Below are 13361 nucleotides of genomic sequence, written 5' to 3'. Positions count from 1 at the left end.
GTATTATTAGTATACTGAATGGTTTCCTCATTACCTCTAAGGGCTAAGGCACACTTGGCCCTGGGAGTGTCTTCAGGCCATGTTCCATTTCTTACTAACCTACTTCCGTGTGAAAAGCTGTCCTTCCCACCCCGTATACCCAAAAGACATGGTTAATATAGATTCCAATTAGGTCGTACTATTAAAAAAAAAAAAGGATTGGGGGCAGTTTTCACTTTGCCTTTCCCCATAGGTTTACTTACTTTATCTAAATGATATCACAAAATATCCAAAATCCAAAGATAACTTTAAAATGTGAGCTAAGACAATACAGATGCACTAATACTCTGAAATTTGTATGTATATGTGTATATGGTAAACATATATATGTATAAACATATATACTACATATATATCATTATATTTTTATTTAATAGTTTACAGATTTATGATATTACATTTTACAACTGGATTTTTAGTTTCTGTTTTTTACTATGCCAGGGTATTTTTTTTTTTATAAAATAAAAACACAACTGAGGAAAAATCACAGCTGGCATCATCTCTGGAGCTACAGGCATTCGGAGCAGATCAAAGCTCCCCACTAGGATTTCAGAGTATGAATCCCTTAATTTTACAGTAAGGGCGACTGAAGTTCAGAAGGTAAAGTGACTAGTCTGAAATCAGCCAGTTCAAATGTCAGGGACAGGTCTGGAGCCTTATTCCCAGCCCTGGGCCCTCTCCCATCCACTCCCCAGCACACAAAGCTAGTAGGGAGGAAGGTGGGACCCTCAGAGAGCCCCTGGGTACAACTGCGAGAGAGCTGCTCAGAGACAAGAGCAAAGGAAATGCTGCAGGCAGATCCCATATCCTTCAAATGGATCTTCTGGTGAAAGGGGAATAAATCAGGCCTTACCTACTCCAACACTCTCTCCTGGTCACTTTCTTTGGCCAGATTTAATTGATTTGACAATTATCCATAATTTTGTAATGTCTGAAGCTCCATTAACAGATAATCAAAAAATAGCTTTCATTAAGGAGCCTGAAATAGCAACAGTGAAAGAATCAATAGTGCAGTCAGCTCATCATAAAAAAATGATTCCCATACTCCTATCTCAATGTTGCGCTTCAATTCACTTCATACACTAGCAAAATTCAGATGTTTGGTACATCCTGTATACTCCACTCTTTCTTGCCTCTGTGCTTTTGCTCCTGCTGACCATACTGGCTGGAATTCCCTTATACTCCTTCCTTGGCTCACATATTCTTTAACATATAACTCAGGTAGCACCTCCTCCAGGAAGCTTTCCATCATTCACCTTTGTGTCCTGGCCCATCATAAGCTTCAGTGTAGGTGTCTTCTTGATGCCGAACAGAAGAGGTTTCTTACCGTAAGTCTAGAGTAATTCTAGAACTAGAGTCCCCCCCCCTTTTTTTAGAGTTCCCCTTTTCCCAGTCCTTATTGACTGAAGCCATCCCAATGACACCTCTAACAAAAGAATCGGGCTATGTCTTCCACAGGGCGTTGAAGCTATAGAAATGTCTGCCAGAACATATCTGTTGCCTTTCCTGACAGAAAGAAGGGAGAAAACTTAGCAGCACAGGGATAAGATGATGTGAGCAAACGACACAAAGAGGTACTTGGGGCAGGAAGTAGCCTAGACAACATGAACATATATCTGAACTTGTCTAAAACCACTGCCTCTTCTCTCCTGGTTTTCAGCAACATGACCCTTGACCTAAGATTCCTGGATTTGCAGTCCCTCCCAGGAAAAAAGTGGAGGGCAGAAGAAGTGAACTGGGCCCATAGCACCTTCACATCCAAGACCATCACCCCTTAAAGTGAATCCCACCCCAAGTTCTACCTGGGTGTAGCTGTTTGGGCTAATGAAATAGAGGGCTAAGTAGGGGTCCTAAAAAAATATGGGCTATTCCCTAAGATAGAACTCAAGGGGGCATGACATGATTCAAAGAAGAGACAGCAGGAAACACAAGTCTGGCCTGTCCAGGCTGGGTGCCCCTGGGCACAGCTCTGCTTCTCAGCCACAGAGGAAGCCAACACATCAGACTCTGCACCTAACCTAGCCAGATAGCTCCAGGACAAAATACAGGACAACTCTCAAAGGTGAATTTCTCTAACTCTGATTCGTAACTATACAGCTTAACAAATCACGTTTGTTCAAGCTCACTCACTTACAAACTTTGGCTGGCATCCAATACCACTAGTGTGAGACCATGAGTCCCCTGGAGCTCATTACATCTGTGGTCTGTGGTCTTCTATGGCCAACAATTAGCTCCAGGATACAATACAAGCTGCCATTTCCATTCTGGTCATGGTTGCCATGGGGATCACTTCGTGCTTCTTTGTGGGAACCAAATGTAATGCTTTTGCTAATGGCCCATAGTCTTGACTCTTGGGAGACCAGAAGCATTAAGCAATCAGAGCACTTGTATTTTAAGTTCCTCTCCTGCCTTAGGACCTTAAGTATTGATGAGAAGAGGGGCCTGAGGACACAGGAAAGGAGTGTGTACCATTCCATTAGAAAAGAGGTTTCTACTGGTCATTTTCTTTGTCAGTAGGGTTTAGATGTTTTTATAAATTTAAGAAAAATAGGAGGCACTATAGTTATGCAGTGGGGGAGCAAAACACCTGGGTTCTATCCTTGACCCATCTGTCAACTCTCTGAACTGAGACAATCCACTAAACCTCTTTGGGCCTGTTTCCTCATCTGTAAACTGAAGAGTTTGACAAATTTTTTTTCAAAGTTCTATTAGTTGGTATTTTGATCATTTGTTCTGCTCTCAACTTACAAAATAACTTCCCCCTACATGGAAATGGTTAAGAATGGTCCGCTGAAAAGATTTTTTTTTTTAAATAGTCAGGTTGAAAGTAAGACACATTTCAGGTCAAAGGGCCAGAAGTTAGAGGAACGCAGAAGCCAAAGGTTAGGGCAGAGTTGGGAGTCTGAGGTCAGGCAAGCTGTCAAGCCTCAGGAAGTCCAGGTATATCCAGGTATTCAGCCACCAAGCATGTGAGCACCAGGAAGATCCAAAGGAAGAAATCATATATGAGCGACATGGATTTCCAAGTCAAAATCATGGTCAAAAGCCAGTGGAAGGCTGGAAAAATGTAAGAGAAATCAGACCATGCATGTCTCGGGTGACTATGGAAGTGGCGGAAGATGCCTAAAGGAGAGCATCAGTTTCTTTTCCTGACAGAGATTCCCAGAATCTAAATGAATGATGCAAGGGGGAAAAAAAAAATCCTTGAAATAGTCCATTCAAAACCTATGGGATCAGGGCACCTGGGGGGCTCAGTCAGTTAGGCGTCTGCCTTTGGCTCAGGTCATGATCTTGGGGTCCTGAGATGGAGCCTAACGTCAAGCCTCAGCAGGGAATCTGCTTCTCCCTCTGCCCCTCCCCCAACTCGTGTGTGTGTGTGTGTGTGTGTGTGTGTGTGTGCGCGTGCACACACACACTCTCTCTTTCAAATAAATATACAAAATCTTTCAAAAAGAAAAAACCTATGGGATCAAATAAACAAGTAGTGTGTGGCTGAGATGCAGTCATCCTGAGGTTCATTTTACATGACATTTTTTGCTGCCACTGAGGTCCTTTTCAGAGCCCCTGGGCTGAACCTCTGTAGGTGTGCCCGCTCATCTCTCTACATCTGCACTTAACACAGAGCTCTATTTTCTCAGAGCTTAGGCCTTGGAGATGAGAGCTTATTATCCCAACAAATATTTACTGAGAGCCTACTGTGGGCCAAATACCATCCTGGGAACTTAATATAAAGGCATATTTATTGCTACCTAGAAATCCAGATCTTTTGTGACTAATCTTCTGATCCTATCTGAGTTCCTTGTTATTATTCAACCTGAGGCACTTTATATAGACTCCTAAGGAATATTTCCCCAGGCCTCGGTCCCTCCAAGTATGATGGAAAAAGAATTGGGTTCTTATCCTACCTCTGCTACTAACCTGCTTTGGGCTAAGGCTAAGTCACAAAATCATTCAAGCTCCTAGCTTCTGTTTCTGCCATGTGGACTTAATCCTTCCTCCTCTGTCTCTTTCACAAGATGCTGGGAGGAGACAATGAAAAATACCTGTGAAATCACTTCGAAATACGGTCCCATTGGTGACAAGCCAGCACTCAGCAAAGATGGGGGTTTCATCAGAAGCAGGCCTTCTGATTCAGCCTGGCTTCCTTAGCCATTTCTGTGTCAATCAGCTGTCATTCCTCCTTCTTCTCAAACCATGCAAATTTTAAAAGCCTGCACAAGCTCATCTGGAATTCACATACCCAAGCTTCAAATAGACAAGGACAATCCGAAATTGAAAATTCAGGAAGATGTCAGGTGGTACTGCTCTCTGTGAAAAATGAGCATTGTAGACGCAGCCTCACTTCTCCCAAAGATGCCTGATGTTTGTGGATGATTTGTAATGCTTTTACTGAAAAGCCCTCATCCCCATGAACACATTTTGAAGACAGAAATCAATCTTACACTGTAACAGGGAGAGAAAATCTGTTAGCAAAAAAAATGAAGTGGAAAAAAAGCACCTAATTCTGGAATCCTTTCTACTAAATAAATGGATTCCAGAGAAGTAAGCCCACATCCATATTTTCCCTGCACTCTTGCATTTGCTAAGCAGCTTCAAGAGGTAAGATTAAAGAGAGAGACTGTATAGCCAGCCCCACCAGCATTTCCATCTCAGCAATTTAGGCTGGATGCCATCAGAGAGACAATCCCCTTTGTCATCTCACCTCGGGGACCTACTCACCCCATCCTTGGCATTTTGTACTAGGTCAGCGTTTGCCCGCACTGCGAGGCATTGAGCATTACTACAAGGACAGGCTAGACCATACCCTTGGGGCATTTGTGATCTTTAAAATAAGGCAATAACACACAGAGGTTTAATTTAACCCCCAAACCCAGATGAATCCTACTTAGACCATCAGACTCTAGAGAATAGTAATAAAGGAGAATAAGAACAACAAGGCATACCGGAACCCAGAGCTGAAAAATCATCACAGAACACATTGCAGTGAGAATCCAACCAGGTCTGGGGGAGATGTAAGTTATCAAATAAGGCAAAAATCAGGAAGGGGTACTAGATAAAGCTAGCAGAGTGGAGGGAAAGAGACTAAAGGCATGGGGTCAGAGGAAGGGTTAGAAAGACATTTCCATGAAGAAAAGTCCTAAGTTGGTATCACTAGAGCACACTTACACACTAAAAATCCCCTTTACTTGCTCAGAAGCCCACAGTCGCTTATAGCATTCCATTATCTGGAGGGTTTAGAAGAATTGCAAAAGCTTCCTAAAGAACAGGTCTCACTCTGAAAAGAGGAAGAGTTAGTGCCATCTTATTCCCACACCCCATACCCCAGCCCACTGCAGAGGGATCACGTGGGCAAATAAGCAGCACTCTTATTATAAGCAGTGCCCTTCTGGCTCTTGGTATGTGTTAGGAGCTTCTCCCCTGAGAAAAATCAGTCCATGGGAGGAAAAAAAGATTATGTGAGAGCTCACAGTGGATCAGTAATTCAGTAAAAAGCCAGAGAGCTGTTGGCTGGGAAAGGCAAGAAGAAAGTACACTCAGCACTTACAGGACGCAGTCCTTGAGAGGGAGCCTGGCCCTGGGGAGTTGCCTGAGCCTATGCTTCATGTCCCAGGAAGGAAAGGTGCTGAGATTTGAGACTTCCTCAAAATTCTGTCATGAAAATGAGAGGCAGCTGTGGTTGGATGTGAAGAAGGAGCATGTTTAAGAAATGTGTAACGACTTCAGGGAACTCAGAAACACTGTGTAGCCATATGAGAACATCCTGGAGAACCATAGACAAGCACATCAAACTCAAAATGCATGAAGATGCCCAAAACATAACGAACTTGAATCTAAGACAAAAAATATTGTTAGAACACCATCCTGGCCCCTTTAAATTCTATATTCCAGTTTTCCCAAGAGCTAAAGACAAGTAGAGATCAGGAAGCCAGCAAAGCATTATGAAAGGCTACTCGAAAGAATTTCAGATCCATCTCTGACATTAGTAAGTTTGCATTTTAAACTTACTCCTCCTACAGTCAGCAAATATTCTTTAACCAATCCAAAAGCCAAGAATAAATCTGGGTAGAAACAAGAAGGCTGAGAAAAAGAAATATACTCCCCAGAAGCCAGCTGGGGAAGACACTGAACTCAGTCAGAATTGTGATAATGTCATCTCTGGAGAGACTAAATCCCAAAGGCCTCAGAGTAGAGGGTAACCATGAAAATGCAGGTTTGGACTTCTGCATAATGTCAATGACAAAAGGCAATCACTCCTGACCCCAGTCCAAAGCCTGTCAGTTCTTAGGCTCAAGTGTGGCGGTTTGAGGTGAAGTTGCCTAGAAAACAGAATGTGGGCTTTGAACCTTGTTCCAAACACCAGTCCACTTGTGGGTAATGTGTTTCTTTCTCAGGGTCTGTTCCCTTCCTTTGCTGCCCATGCTCACGCCCTACTTGAAGGGCTAGAATGGTGAACCAGTGAGATAAATATGTGTAAGTCCCTTAGCACAGTGTTCAGCACATGTTAGTTCTCTCTCACACTTCTAAAACCAGTGTTTGGGACTATATACAAGAAAGTCAGATAAAGTTGTTGATACTTAGTAGAAAGAGTATTGGGCTATAATTAGAGACCTGGTTCTTATACTCACTCACTCTGTGACTTTAGACAAATCACTGCACTTGCTGATGCATCAGCTTCATCACATGCAAAATGAACTAGATAATCTGGATCAAACAGAACTCCCTTGTATTATACTCAAAGGCAATTGGGGTCAGGGGTGGGAAGGCAGGATGGAGAACAAGTTAAATGGGACAATTCTCCTCCCCTGAAATCATGGCTGCAAGTTTCCAATGGCAGAGCCTCCTACACAACCAGGATGGACTTGAAACTGTTGAGCCACTGTGACCCTAGCTGGCTAACCCAGGTCAGGTTCCCCATCTGCAATCGATGGGCAGGATAGAAATAGAGGAATGGAAGGTGAAAAGTGGCATTCAGCTTCAGAGGTATCCTGGCTTAGCTCCCCCCTCACCCACACACACATACTTCTGTGCCCCTCCTGTCTGGACAGGGATCCATGGCCCCTGTTGCTACTGTTATATTACTATTAAACCCTGTCTAATGAAGCAGCATCTCATTTAGAGTCAATGGAAGTTACATGAGCAACTCGGGTGGAGATGGGTACCTGGGGCCAACTGGAGTGAAGGTGTCACAGCCTGTTCTTCAAACTGCCTGAGCCTAAAGAAAGAACCCCTACAAAGAAAACACATTTAATGTCATGCCATAAAACTTGAGAGAAGTGACTCTCTCTTGCACCTTATACCTCTCCATACATAAATGCTCACAAACACCCACCCGCTAAACAACAAAAATATCACACTGGGACTATTTCAGAATACCATCTGAAAAGTAATAAAGTTATCTTTTAAAATACTCTACAAAAGAACAATTCTTATCAGTCATTGTTGAGGACTCTCTGCCTCTCTGAAACACGTCTGGGCCTTGTAACATCCAGAAGCTTCTAGAAGACAGAAACGAGGTTAGCCCATGTCATTCATGCTGCATGGATATGGCTGCCTCCACCTTCACCATCCTTCACACCCAATCTACCTTTGCCATGCTTCTGCCTGGCCAATTCTTTTTCACCTCTAGATCTCAGTATACGATTTTTTTTTATTTTTATGATAGTCACAGAGAGAGAGAGAGAGGAAGAGACACAGGCAGAGGGAGAAGCAGGCTCCATGCACCGGGAGCCCGATATGGGATTCAATCCCGGGTCTCCAGGATCGCGCCCTGGGCCAAAGGCAGGCGCCAAACCGCTGCGCCACCCAGGGATCCCTAGATCTCAGTATAAATATTCCCTTCTCCAGGAAGTCCTTCGGGACTCCCCACAGTTGGCTTCCATACCCTTTCTCTGTGCAACTGCACCTACCTTATTAGCATTAGCTGGCTCTACTGTGCTTATATGTTGACTAGAGCGTCTCTCCACTATACTTTGGGTTCCTTGAAGACAGAGAGAGACTACATCTCTAGCTCTTAACACAGTGCTGGCATATACAAGTGCTCAATAAGTATTTGTTGAATGAGTGAATGAATCTGAGTCAGATTAATAGTTGTAATAAAAAACTACTCAGAGGGATCCCTGGGTGGTGCAGCGGTTTGGCGCCTGCCTTTGGCCCGGGGCGCGATCCTGGAGACCCGGGATCAAATCCCACGTTGGGCTCCTGGTGCGTGGAGCCTGCTTCTCCCTCTGCCTGTGTCTCTGCCTCTCTCTCTCTGTGTGTGACTATTATAAATAAATAAAAATTAAAAAAAAAAAAGAATTACAATTTAAAAAAAAAACTACTCAGGTCTACCTCAGTAGACTAACTGATAAACCTGGTAAAAGGAAAGCATAAGTCCCTAAGTGTGAAAACTAGGTGCTCTCCCTAGAGGTCACCTAGGATTAGGTTACATCACTGAGCCAGGGATTGGTGCTACTGAATGTACAATGTCAGAGGGCCTTACTACAAGGCCCAACCAGCTGCTCCTTCTAAGAAAAGAGAAACAGACAACCGCTTATGGAGGACCTACATGCATCTCCTTTAAGCCAAATAAAACCTAACAAGAAGTGGTACAGTCATCTTACACATAAGGAAGCCAATGTTTATAGAAGCAAATAATGCATCCAGTAAACAGCAAAGTTGGACCTGCTGATGCTAGAATCAATACTTTATTCACTCTGCCTCATTGCTTCTCACCTTCGATAGGCTTGGATGTTTATTTTCACATTCTTATTAGCAACATACTAGCTGGGAAGCTGGACACCCTTGAAGTTGTGGCAGCTGACATGAAGTGATGGCACTGAATCAATGAGCAGATGAACAGGCATTCAGACCCATTAGCTATGGCTGGCAAAGGGCTCATGTTGCCAAAGATCTTATCTTTGAAAACAGCTTTGGAGAAAAGAATCAGAGAAGGGAACACAGAAGAGAAAGAAAAGCAGAAATGTGTCAAGAAAAGCCCCTCTAGATTGATGACTGATTAAACAAAATTATATAAAAACATCACAGTGCACACCCAACCATTCACACACAAAAAAAATGTATTCCAAAAAACAAGGTGATTATTAACTGTCATTATCAACAGGGACATTACTCATAGCTACAGGGCTCCACCCAACTATCAGCATACAGTCTCCTGCCTCCAAAGACAAAGGTACTAGGAGTCAAGAGAAAAGCTTAGAGAACATGAAAATGCATCCAATTCCCAGTCAAATGAAAATGCCATGGGCCCAAGGCCAAAGTATATTCTTGGCCTGATGGTGTTCACCACCCTAAATTTAGCCAACTGGTGAGCTTTTTAAAGAAGCATCTTACTCAACCTTTTGCAAGCCAGAAATTTACCTCCTATTGCACAGCTTGCTTCTCCCCTGAAGCTGGAACACACTGTCCTTGGCTTTGTCACCCGTATAAGAACCAATGCCAATGAAAGCTCTGCTGTTATCACCTAGCTTGGCTTGTCCAAGCAGCGCCTGGATGAGGTCCTCCAAGGGCACTGCCAAAAGGCCCCCTTTCCCCAGAAACCCAGCCCACTTCTCTCACCTTCCCCTTATCTGCTTCTCATCTTAATTCTTATCATCAGGGGTTCATTCTTTTGTGTTTATCACTCTTAGCTCCAGAAATCACCTTTTCAGATGAGAAAACTCTGGAGAGAATTTGCATGCCCATTAACAATACCAATGTCTGTGCAGCTTCTAACATTGCTTGCCTCATCTGATCCTTACAACTACACTGTGAGGACTGAGAGGCTGTGTGGAAAGTTGAAAATCATGAAGCCTTGGAGTCTGACCTGGATTAGAAGCCTCATCCTTTCACTCAAGCAAGCTTTAGTTGCCTCGTATGAAAACAGATTGTGAGATCTACCTTAGCTTTATAAATGGAAACTAATATTACCTTCACTCACATGGTTCTTAATCTGGGGAACTTTTAGAGCCAGAAGAACCAATTGGTTAAATGCATGACTCTGGAGCAAGACAGAGAAATCGGGGATTGTGCTGCAGACAGTTTTGGAGAATGGTAACTAAAGGTGGATCAAGACACAACTAGAATGCTGTCACATCTATGAGAATCAGAGCCAGGAACCCACAGAGACTAACAGAAGAAAGAGAGACAAGAGGAAGTGATGTAGGACCATCTAGCTGACCTAAAGCAGTGACAAATGCACATTCAGTCATCTTGCAGTGGCTCCTGCTAACTAGTTTCATTGTAGCAATAGATAAATACTGATTAAGCATAGTTGTGTGCCAAAAAGATGGTCAAGAGAACAGATTAGGGGCACTTGGGGTTGCAGTAACCTCCTCACAGATATTGGTAGAGGACAGGAAAATATCCTGAAGCCAGAATTAATAAAACTAATAAAACTCAACATATAAGCAGAAATGGCCCACACTAGAGAACAGTTGGTAAAATGTTCTCCTAGAAAGGGAGAACACAGCAGATAGAAGGAGAACGAAAAATCACAAACAGACATATAAGTTTACAAATTAAAAGGACCCACTGCATGTCCAGCACAATGAAAGAAAAGTGATCCATACTCGGCATATATTCATGATGTCTCAGAGCACTGGGGTTGAAGAGAAATAGCTTAAATAATCTTAAAGCTTCTAAAGGGAGAGGTGGGCCCAGTCTCACAACAGGTAGAGTGTACCCTCAGGCTGCGGGCACCTTGACTCCTGCAGGTGGGGCTTGTGTCTGGTTGATGATGTTTGAGCAATGTTTTCTGCTCTCTCCCCTGTGGGGCTGCAGCTCTGCAGCCCAGGCCTTGCCTGACCCAACCCAACCATGCATGGCTTCAGCTTTGGAAGAGCTACAGAAAGATCTAAAGGAGTAAAGGTGCTGCTGGGAAAGGCCACTAGAAAAAAAGCAATGCCTTAGAGCTGAAAAATCCAAGATCAGATAGAAATCAAGAACAAGATGCAGCAGAAATCACAGAAAAAAAGCAGAGCTTCTTGACAGTGAAAAGCCAGCTGCTGTGGTTGCTCCCATCATAACAAGATATACAGTGAAAATTGGTAAATTGTTAATTACAGATGAGATCAGTCAGATAAGTTTGTGAAAATTTACACCACCTTAACTGGAGTTCATCAAGTCTCCACTGAGAATGTGCAGGTACATTTCACAGAGAGGTCATTTGATCTTTTGGCAAAGAACCAAAATGAGAAGAGTTACTTCATGATTGTGAACAATCTCTTGAAACCCATCTCCACAGAAGGCAGTTCAAAAAAAGACCAAGACAGATAGAGATCTTATCTTATGGAGAAAGAAAGCACAAAACACGTAGCGGGATTACCTGACTCAGGTTGAGAAAGAGTGCAGAGGGAAAGAAATTTCTTCCTGAGACACTGATACAGATCCCAGTTAGGGACTGATGGATGTTCTACAGAAAATTTATGAATATGGAGATGATGATATGAAGTGAACCATTAATAAAGTCTGAGAGGAATCAAAAGAGAAATAAACCAAAGAAGACACAGAATCTTTAAAGTCATTTTGGGGACAGCCTGGGTGGCTCAGCGGTTTAGTACCGCCTTCGGCCCAGGGCATAATCCTGGAGACCCGGGTTTGAGTCCCATGTCAGGCTCCCTGCATGGAGCCTGCTTCTTCCTCTGCCTGTGTCTCTGCCACTCTGTCTGTCTGTGTGTCTCTCAGGAATAAATAAATAAAATCTTTAAAGAAAAATAAAGGGAACTGTGATGGGGAAATATTGAGGATTCCAATGAGGAATGTTGGTTAGCTGCAAGGACAAATTTGACAGATAACTACTTACACAGCCTTCTGCTAAGGAAAGGCAATGAATTTTCTCATTTCCTACCAGAGAATTCATTAAAATAAAATATGTTTATTAAACACTTCCTCCCAAAGATGGCTTCCTTAGTAATCTGGGCATTTTGTTCAAAAAAGGATAATATTGTATTCTTGTGTGAAATGTAAAAAAGCAAAGTAGCAAAGTCTTGCTTAATGATAACGCCACGTTATCATTATACATACATACATCGTGTGTATTTCTGTTCAGCTAAGAGGTACAAAAGTTCTGGTTTACCTGTAAGTTCCTGATATCAGTCCCCAACAATGTAAGAATTAGCAAAAAAAAAAAAAAAAAGGAAAATGGATGAATGCTTTCAAAATTCTGAGGGAAAATTATTTCCAACCAAGAATTCTATACCTAACCAAACTAAAATAAAAAGGTAGGATAAAATAAAGGCATTTTTAGGGAAGGATAGCATGAGATTGGGGGGTGAGGGGTGAGATAGTTGATGGTTTAAATATTTGAACTTTATTCTCAGAGATGGGAAGCCACCAGAGATTTCAAACCAGGGGAGAGGCAAGATCTGATTTGTGTTTAGTCTTACAGTCTATTTTAGCTGACATTAGATCTTACAGTCTATTTATCTGATATTTTATTAGTCTGGATCTCTTATGCCTGCTGTTTGCATGGCTTTTCATTTTCTGTTCTTTTACTTTCAATGTATTTGTGTCTTTAAATCCTGGGTGTGTCTCCTGTGAACAACACATAGTGGGAGCATTTTTTTTCTATCCTGTCTGGCAACCTCCTTCTTTTGATTGGATGGTTTAATACAATCACATTCAATATTATTATTCATATGGCTGGATGGTTAATTGCCATTCTCTTTTTTGTTTTCTATACATTTCATAATCCTGTTGTTCCTATATTCTTATTTTACTATCTCCTTTGACTTAAGTGGATAGCCCCTAGTGTAATATTTAAATTCCTTTAAGGATTTTGAACTATATATTTTTTAGTGATCTTCTCCATGGTTGCTCTAGGGCTTACAATATACATCTTAACTTATTAAAATCTCCTTCAAATTAACACTACTTAATTCTAGTAAGATAGTGAAATATATCCTGTATTGCTACACTCTCTTTCCCCTTTTTGTGCTGTTATTGTTATACATATGAATGCCTATCTAAGTTGCAAACCCAACAATACACTTTTGGAATTACTGCTTTTTATAATATTGTCTTTTATGTAAGCTAAGAGAAGAAATGAGAGCACAAATATACATTGGTAGGAGTTTCTTAAAATATATTAATTTTCTTATTTATCAGGTGGGGTTATTTCCATTTCTTCCTGTGGATGGGAGTACCTGCTGGTGTCATTTCCTCAAGCCAATATGGCTTCATCCCCACGCTCACTTTTGTGATGTTATTATCAAATATATTTCTATGTGTTATAGGTCCAATAATACAATTCTACAGATATTGTTTTAAAGTAGAAGAAAAACTAAAAATTTAAGAATATTCTCTTTTATCATTACCTAGATTTTTAGCAGAGCTCTTTGGTT

At 41.9% G+C, this 13361-nt stretch overlaps 1 pseudogene; it reads left to right on the top strand.

Moving 5' to 3' along the window:
- Window positions 1-10840: 10840 nt before the first annotated feature.
- Window positions 10841-11524, top strand: LOC129496556 (calcyclin-binding protein-like; annotated as a pseudogene).
- Window positions 11525-13361: the final 1837 nt, after the last annotated feature.

Source organism: Nyctereutes procyonoides, unplaced genomic scaffold (genome assembly GCF_905146905.1).
Source record: "Nyctereutes procyonoides isolate TBG_1078 unplaced genomic scaffold, NYPRO_anot_genome, whole genome shotgun sequence".
Classification (NCBI taxonomy): domain Eukaryota; kingdom Metazoa; phylum Chordata; class Mammalia; order Carnivora; family Canidae; genus Nyctereutes; species Nyctereutes procyonoides.
Note: the sequence above shows the minus strand (reverse complement) of the source record. Positions and strands in the feature narration are given on the sequence as shown.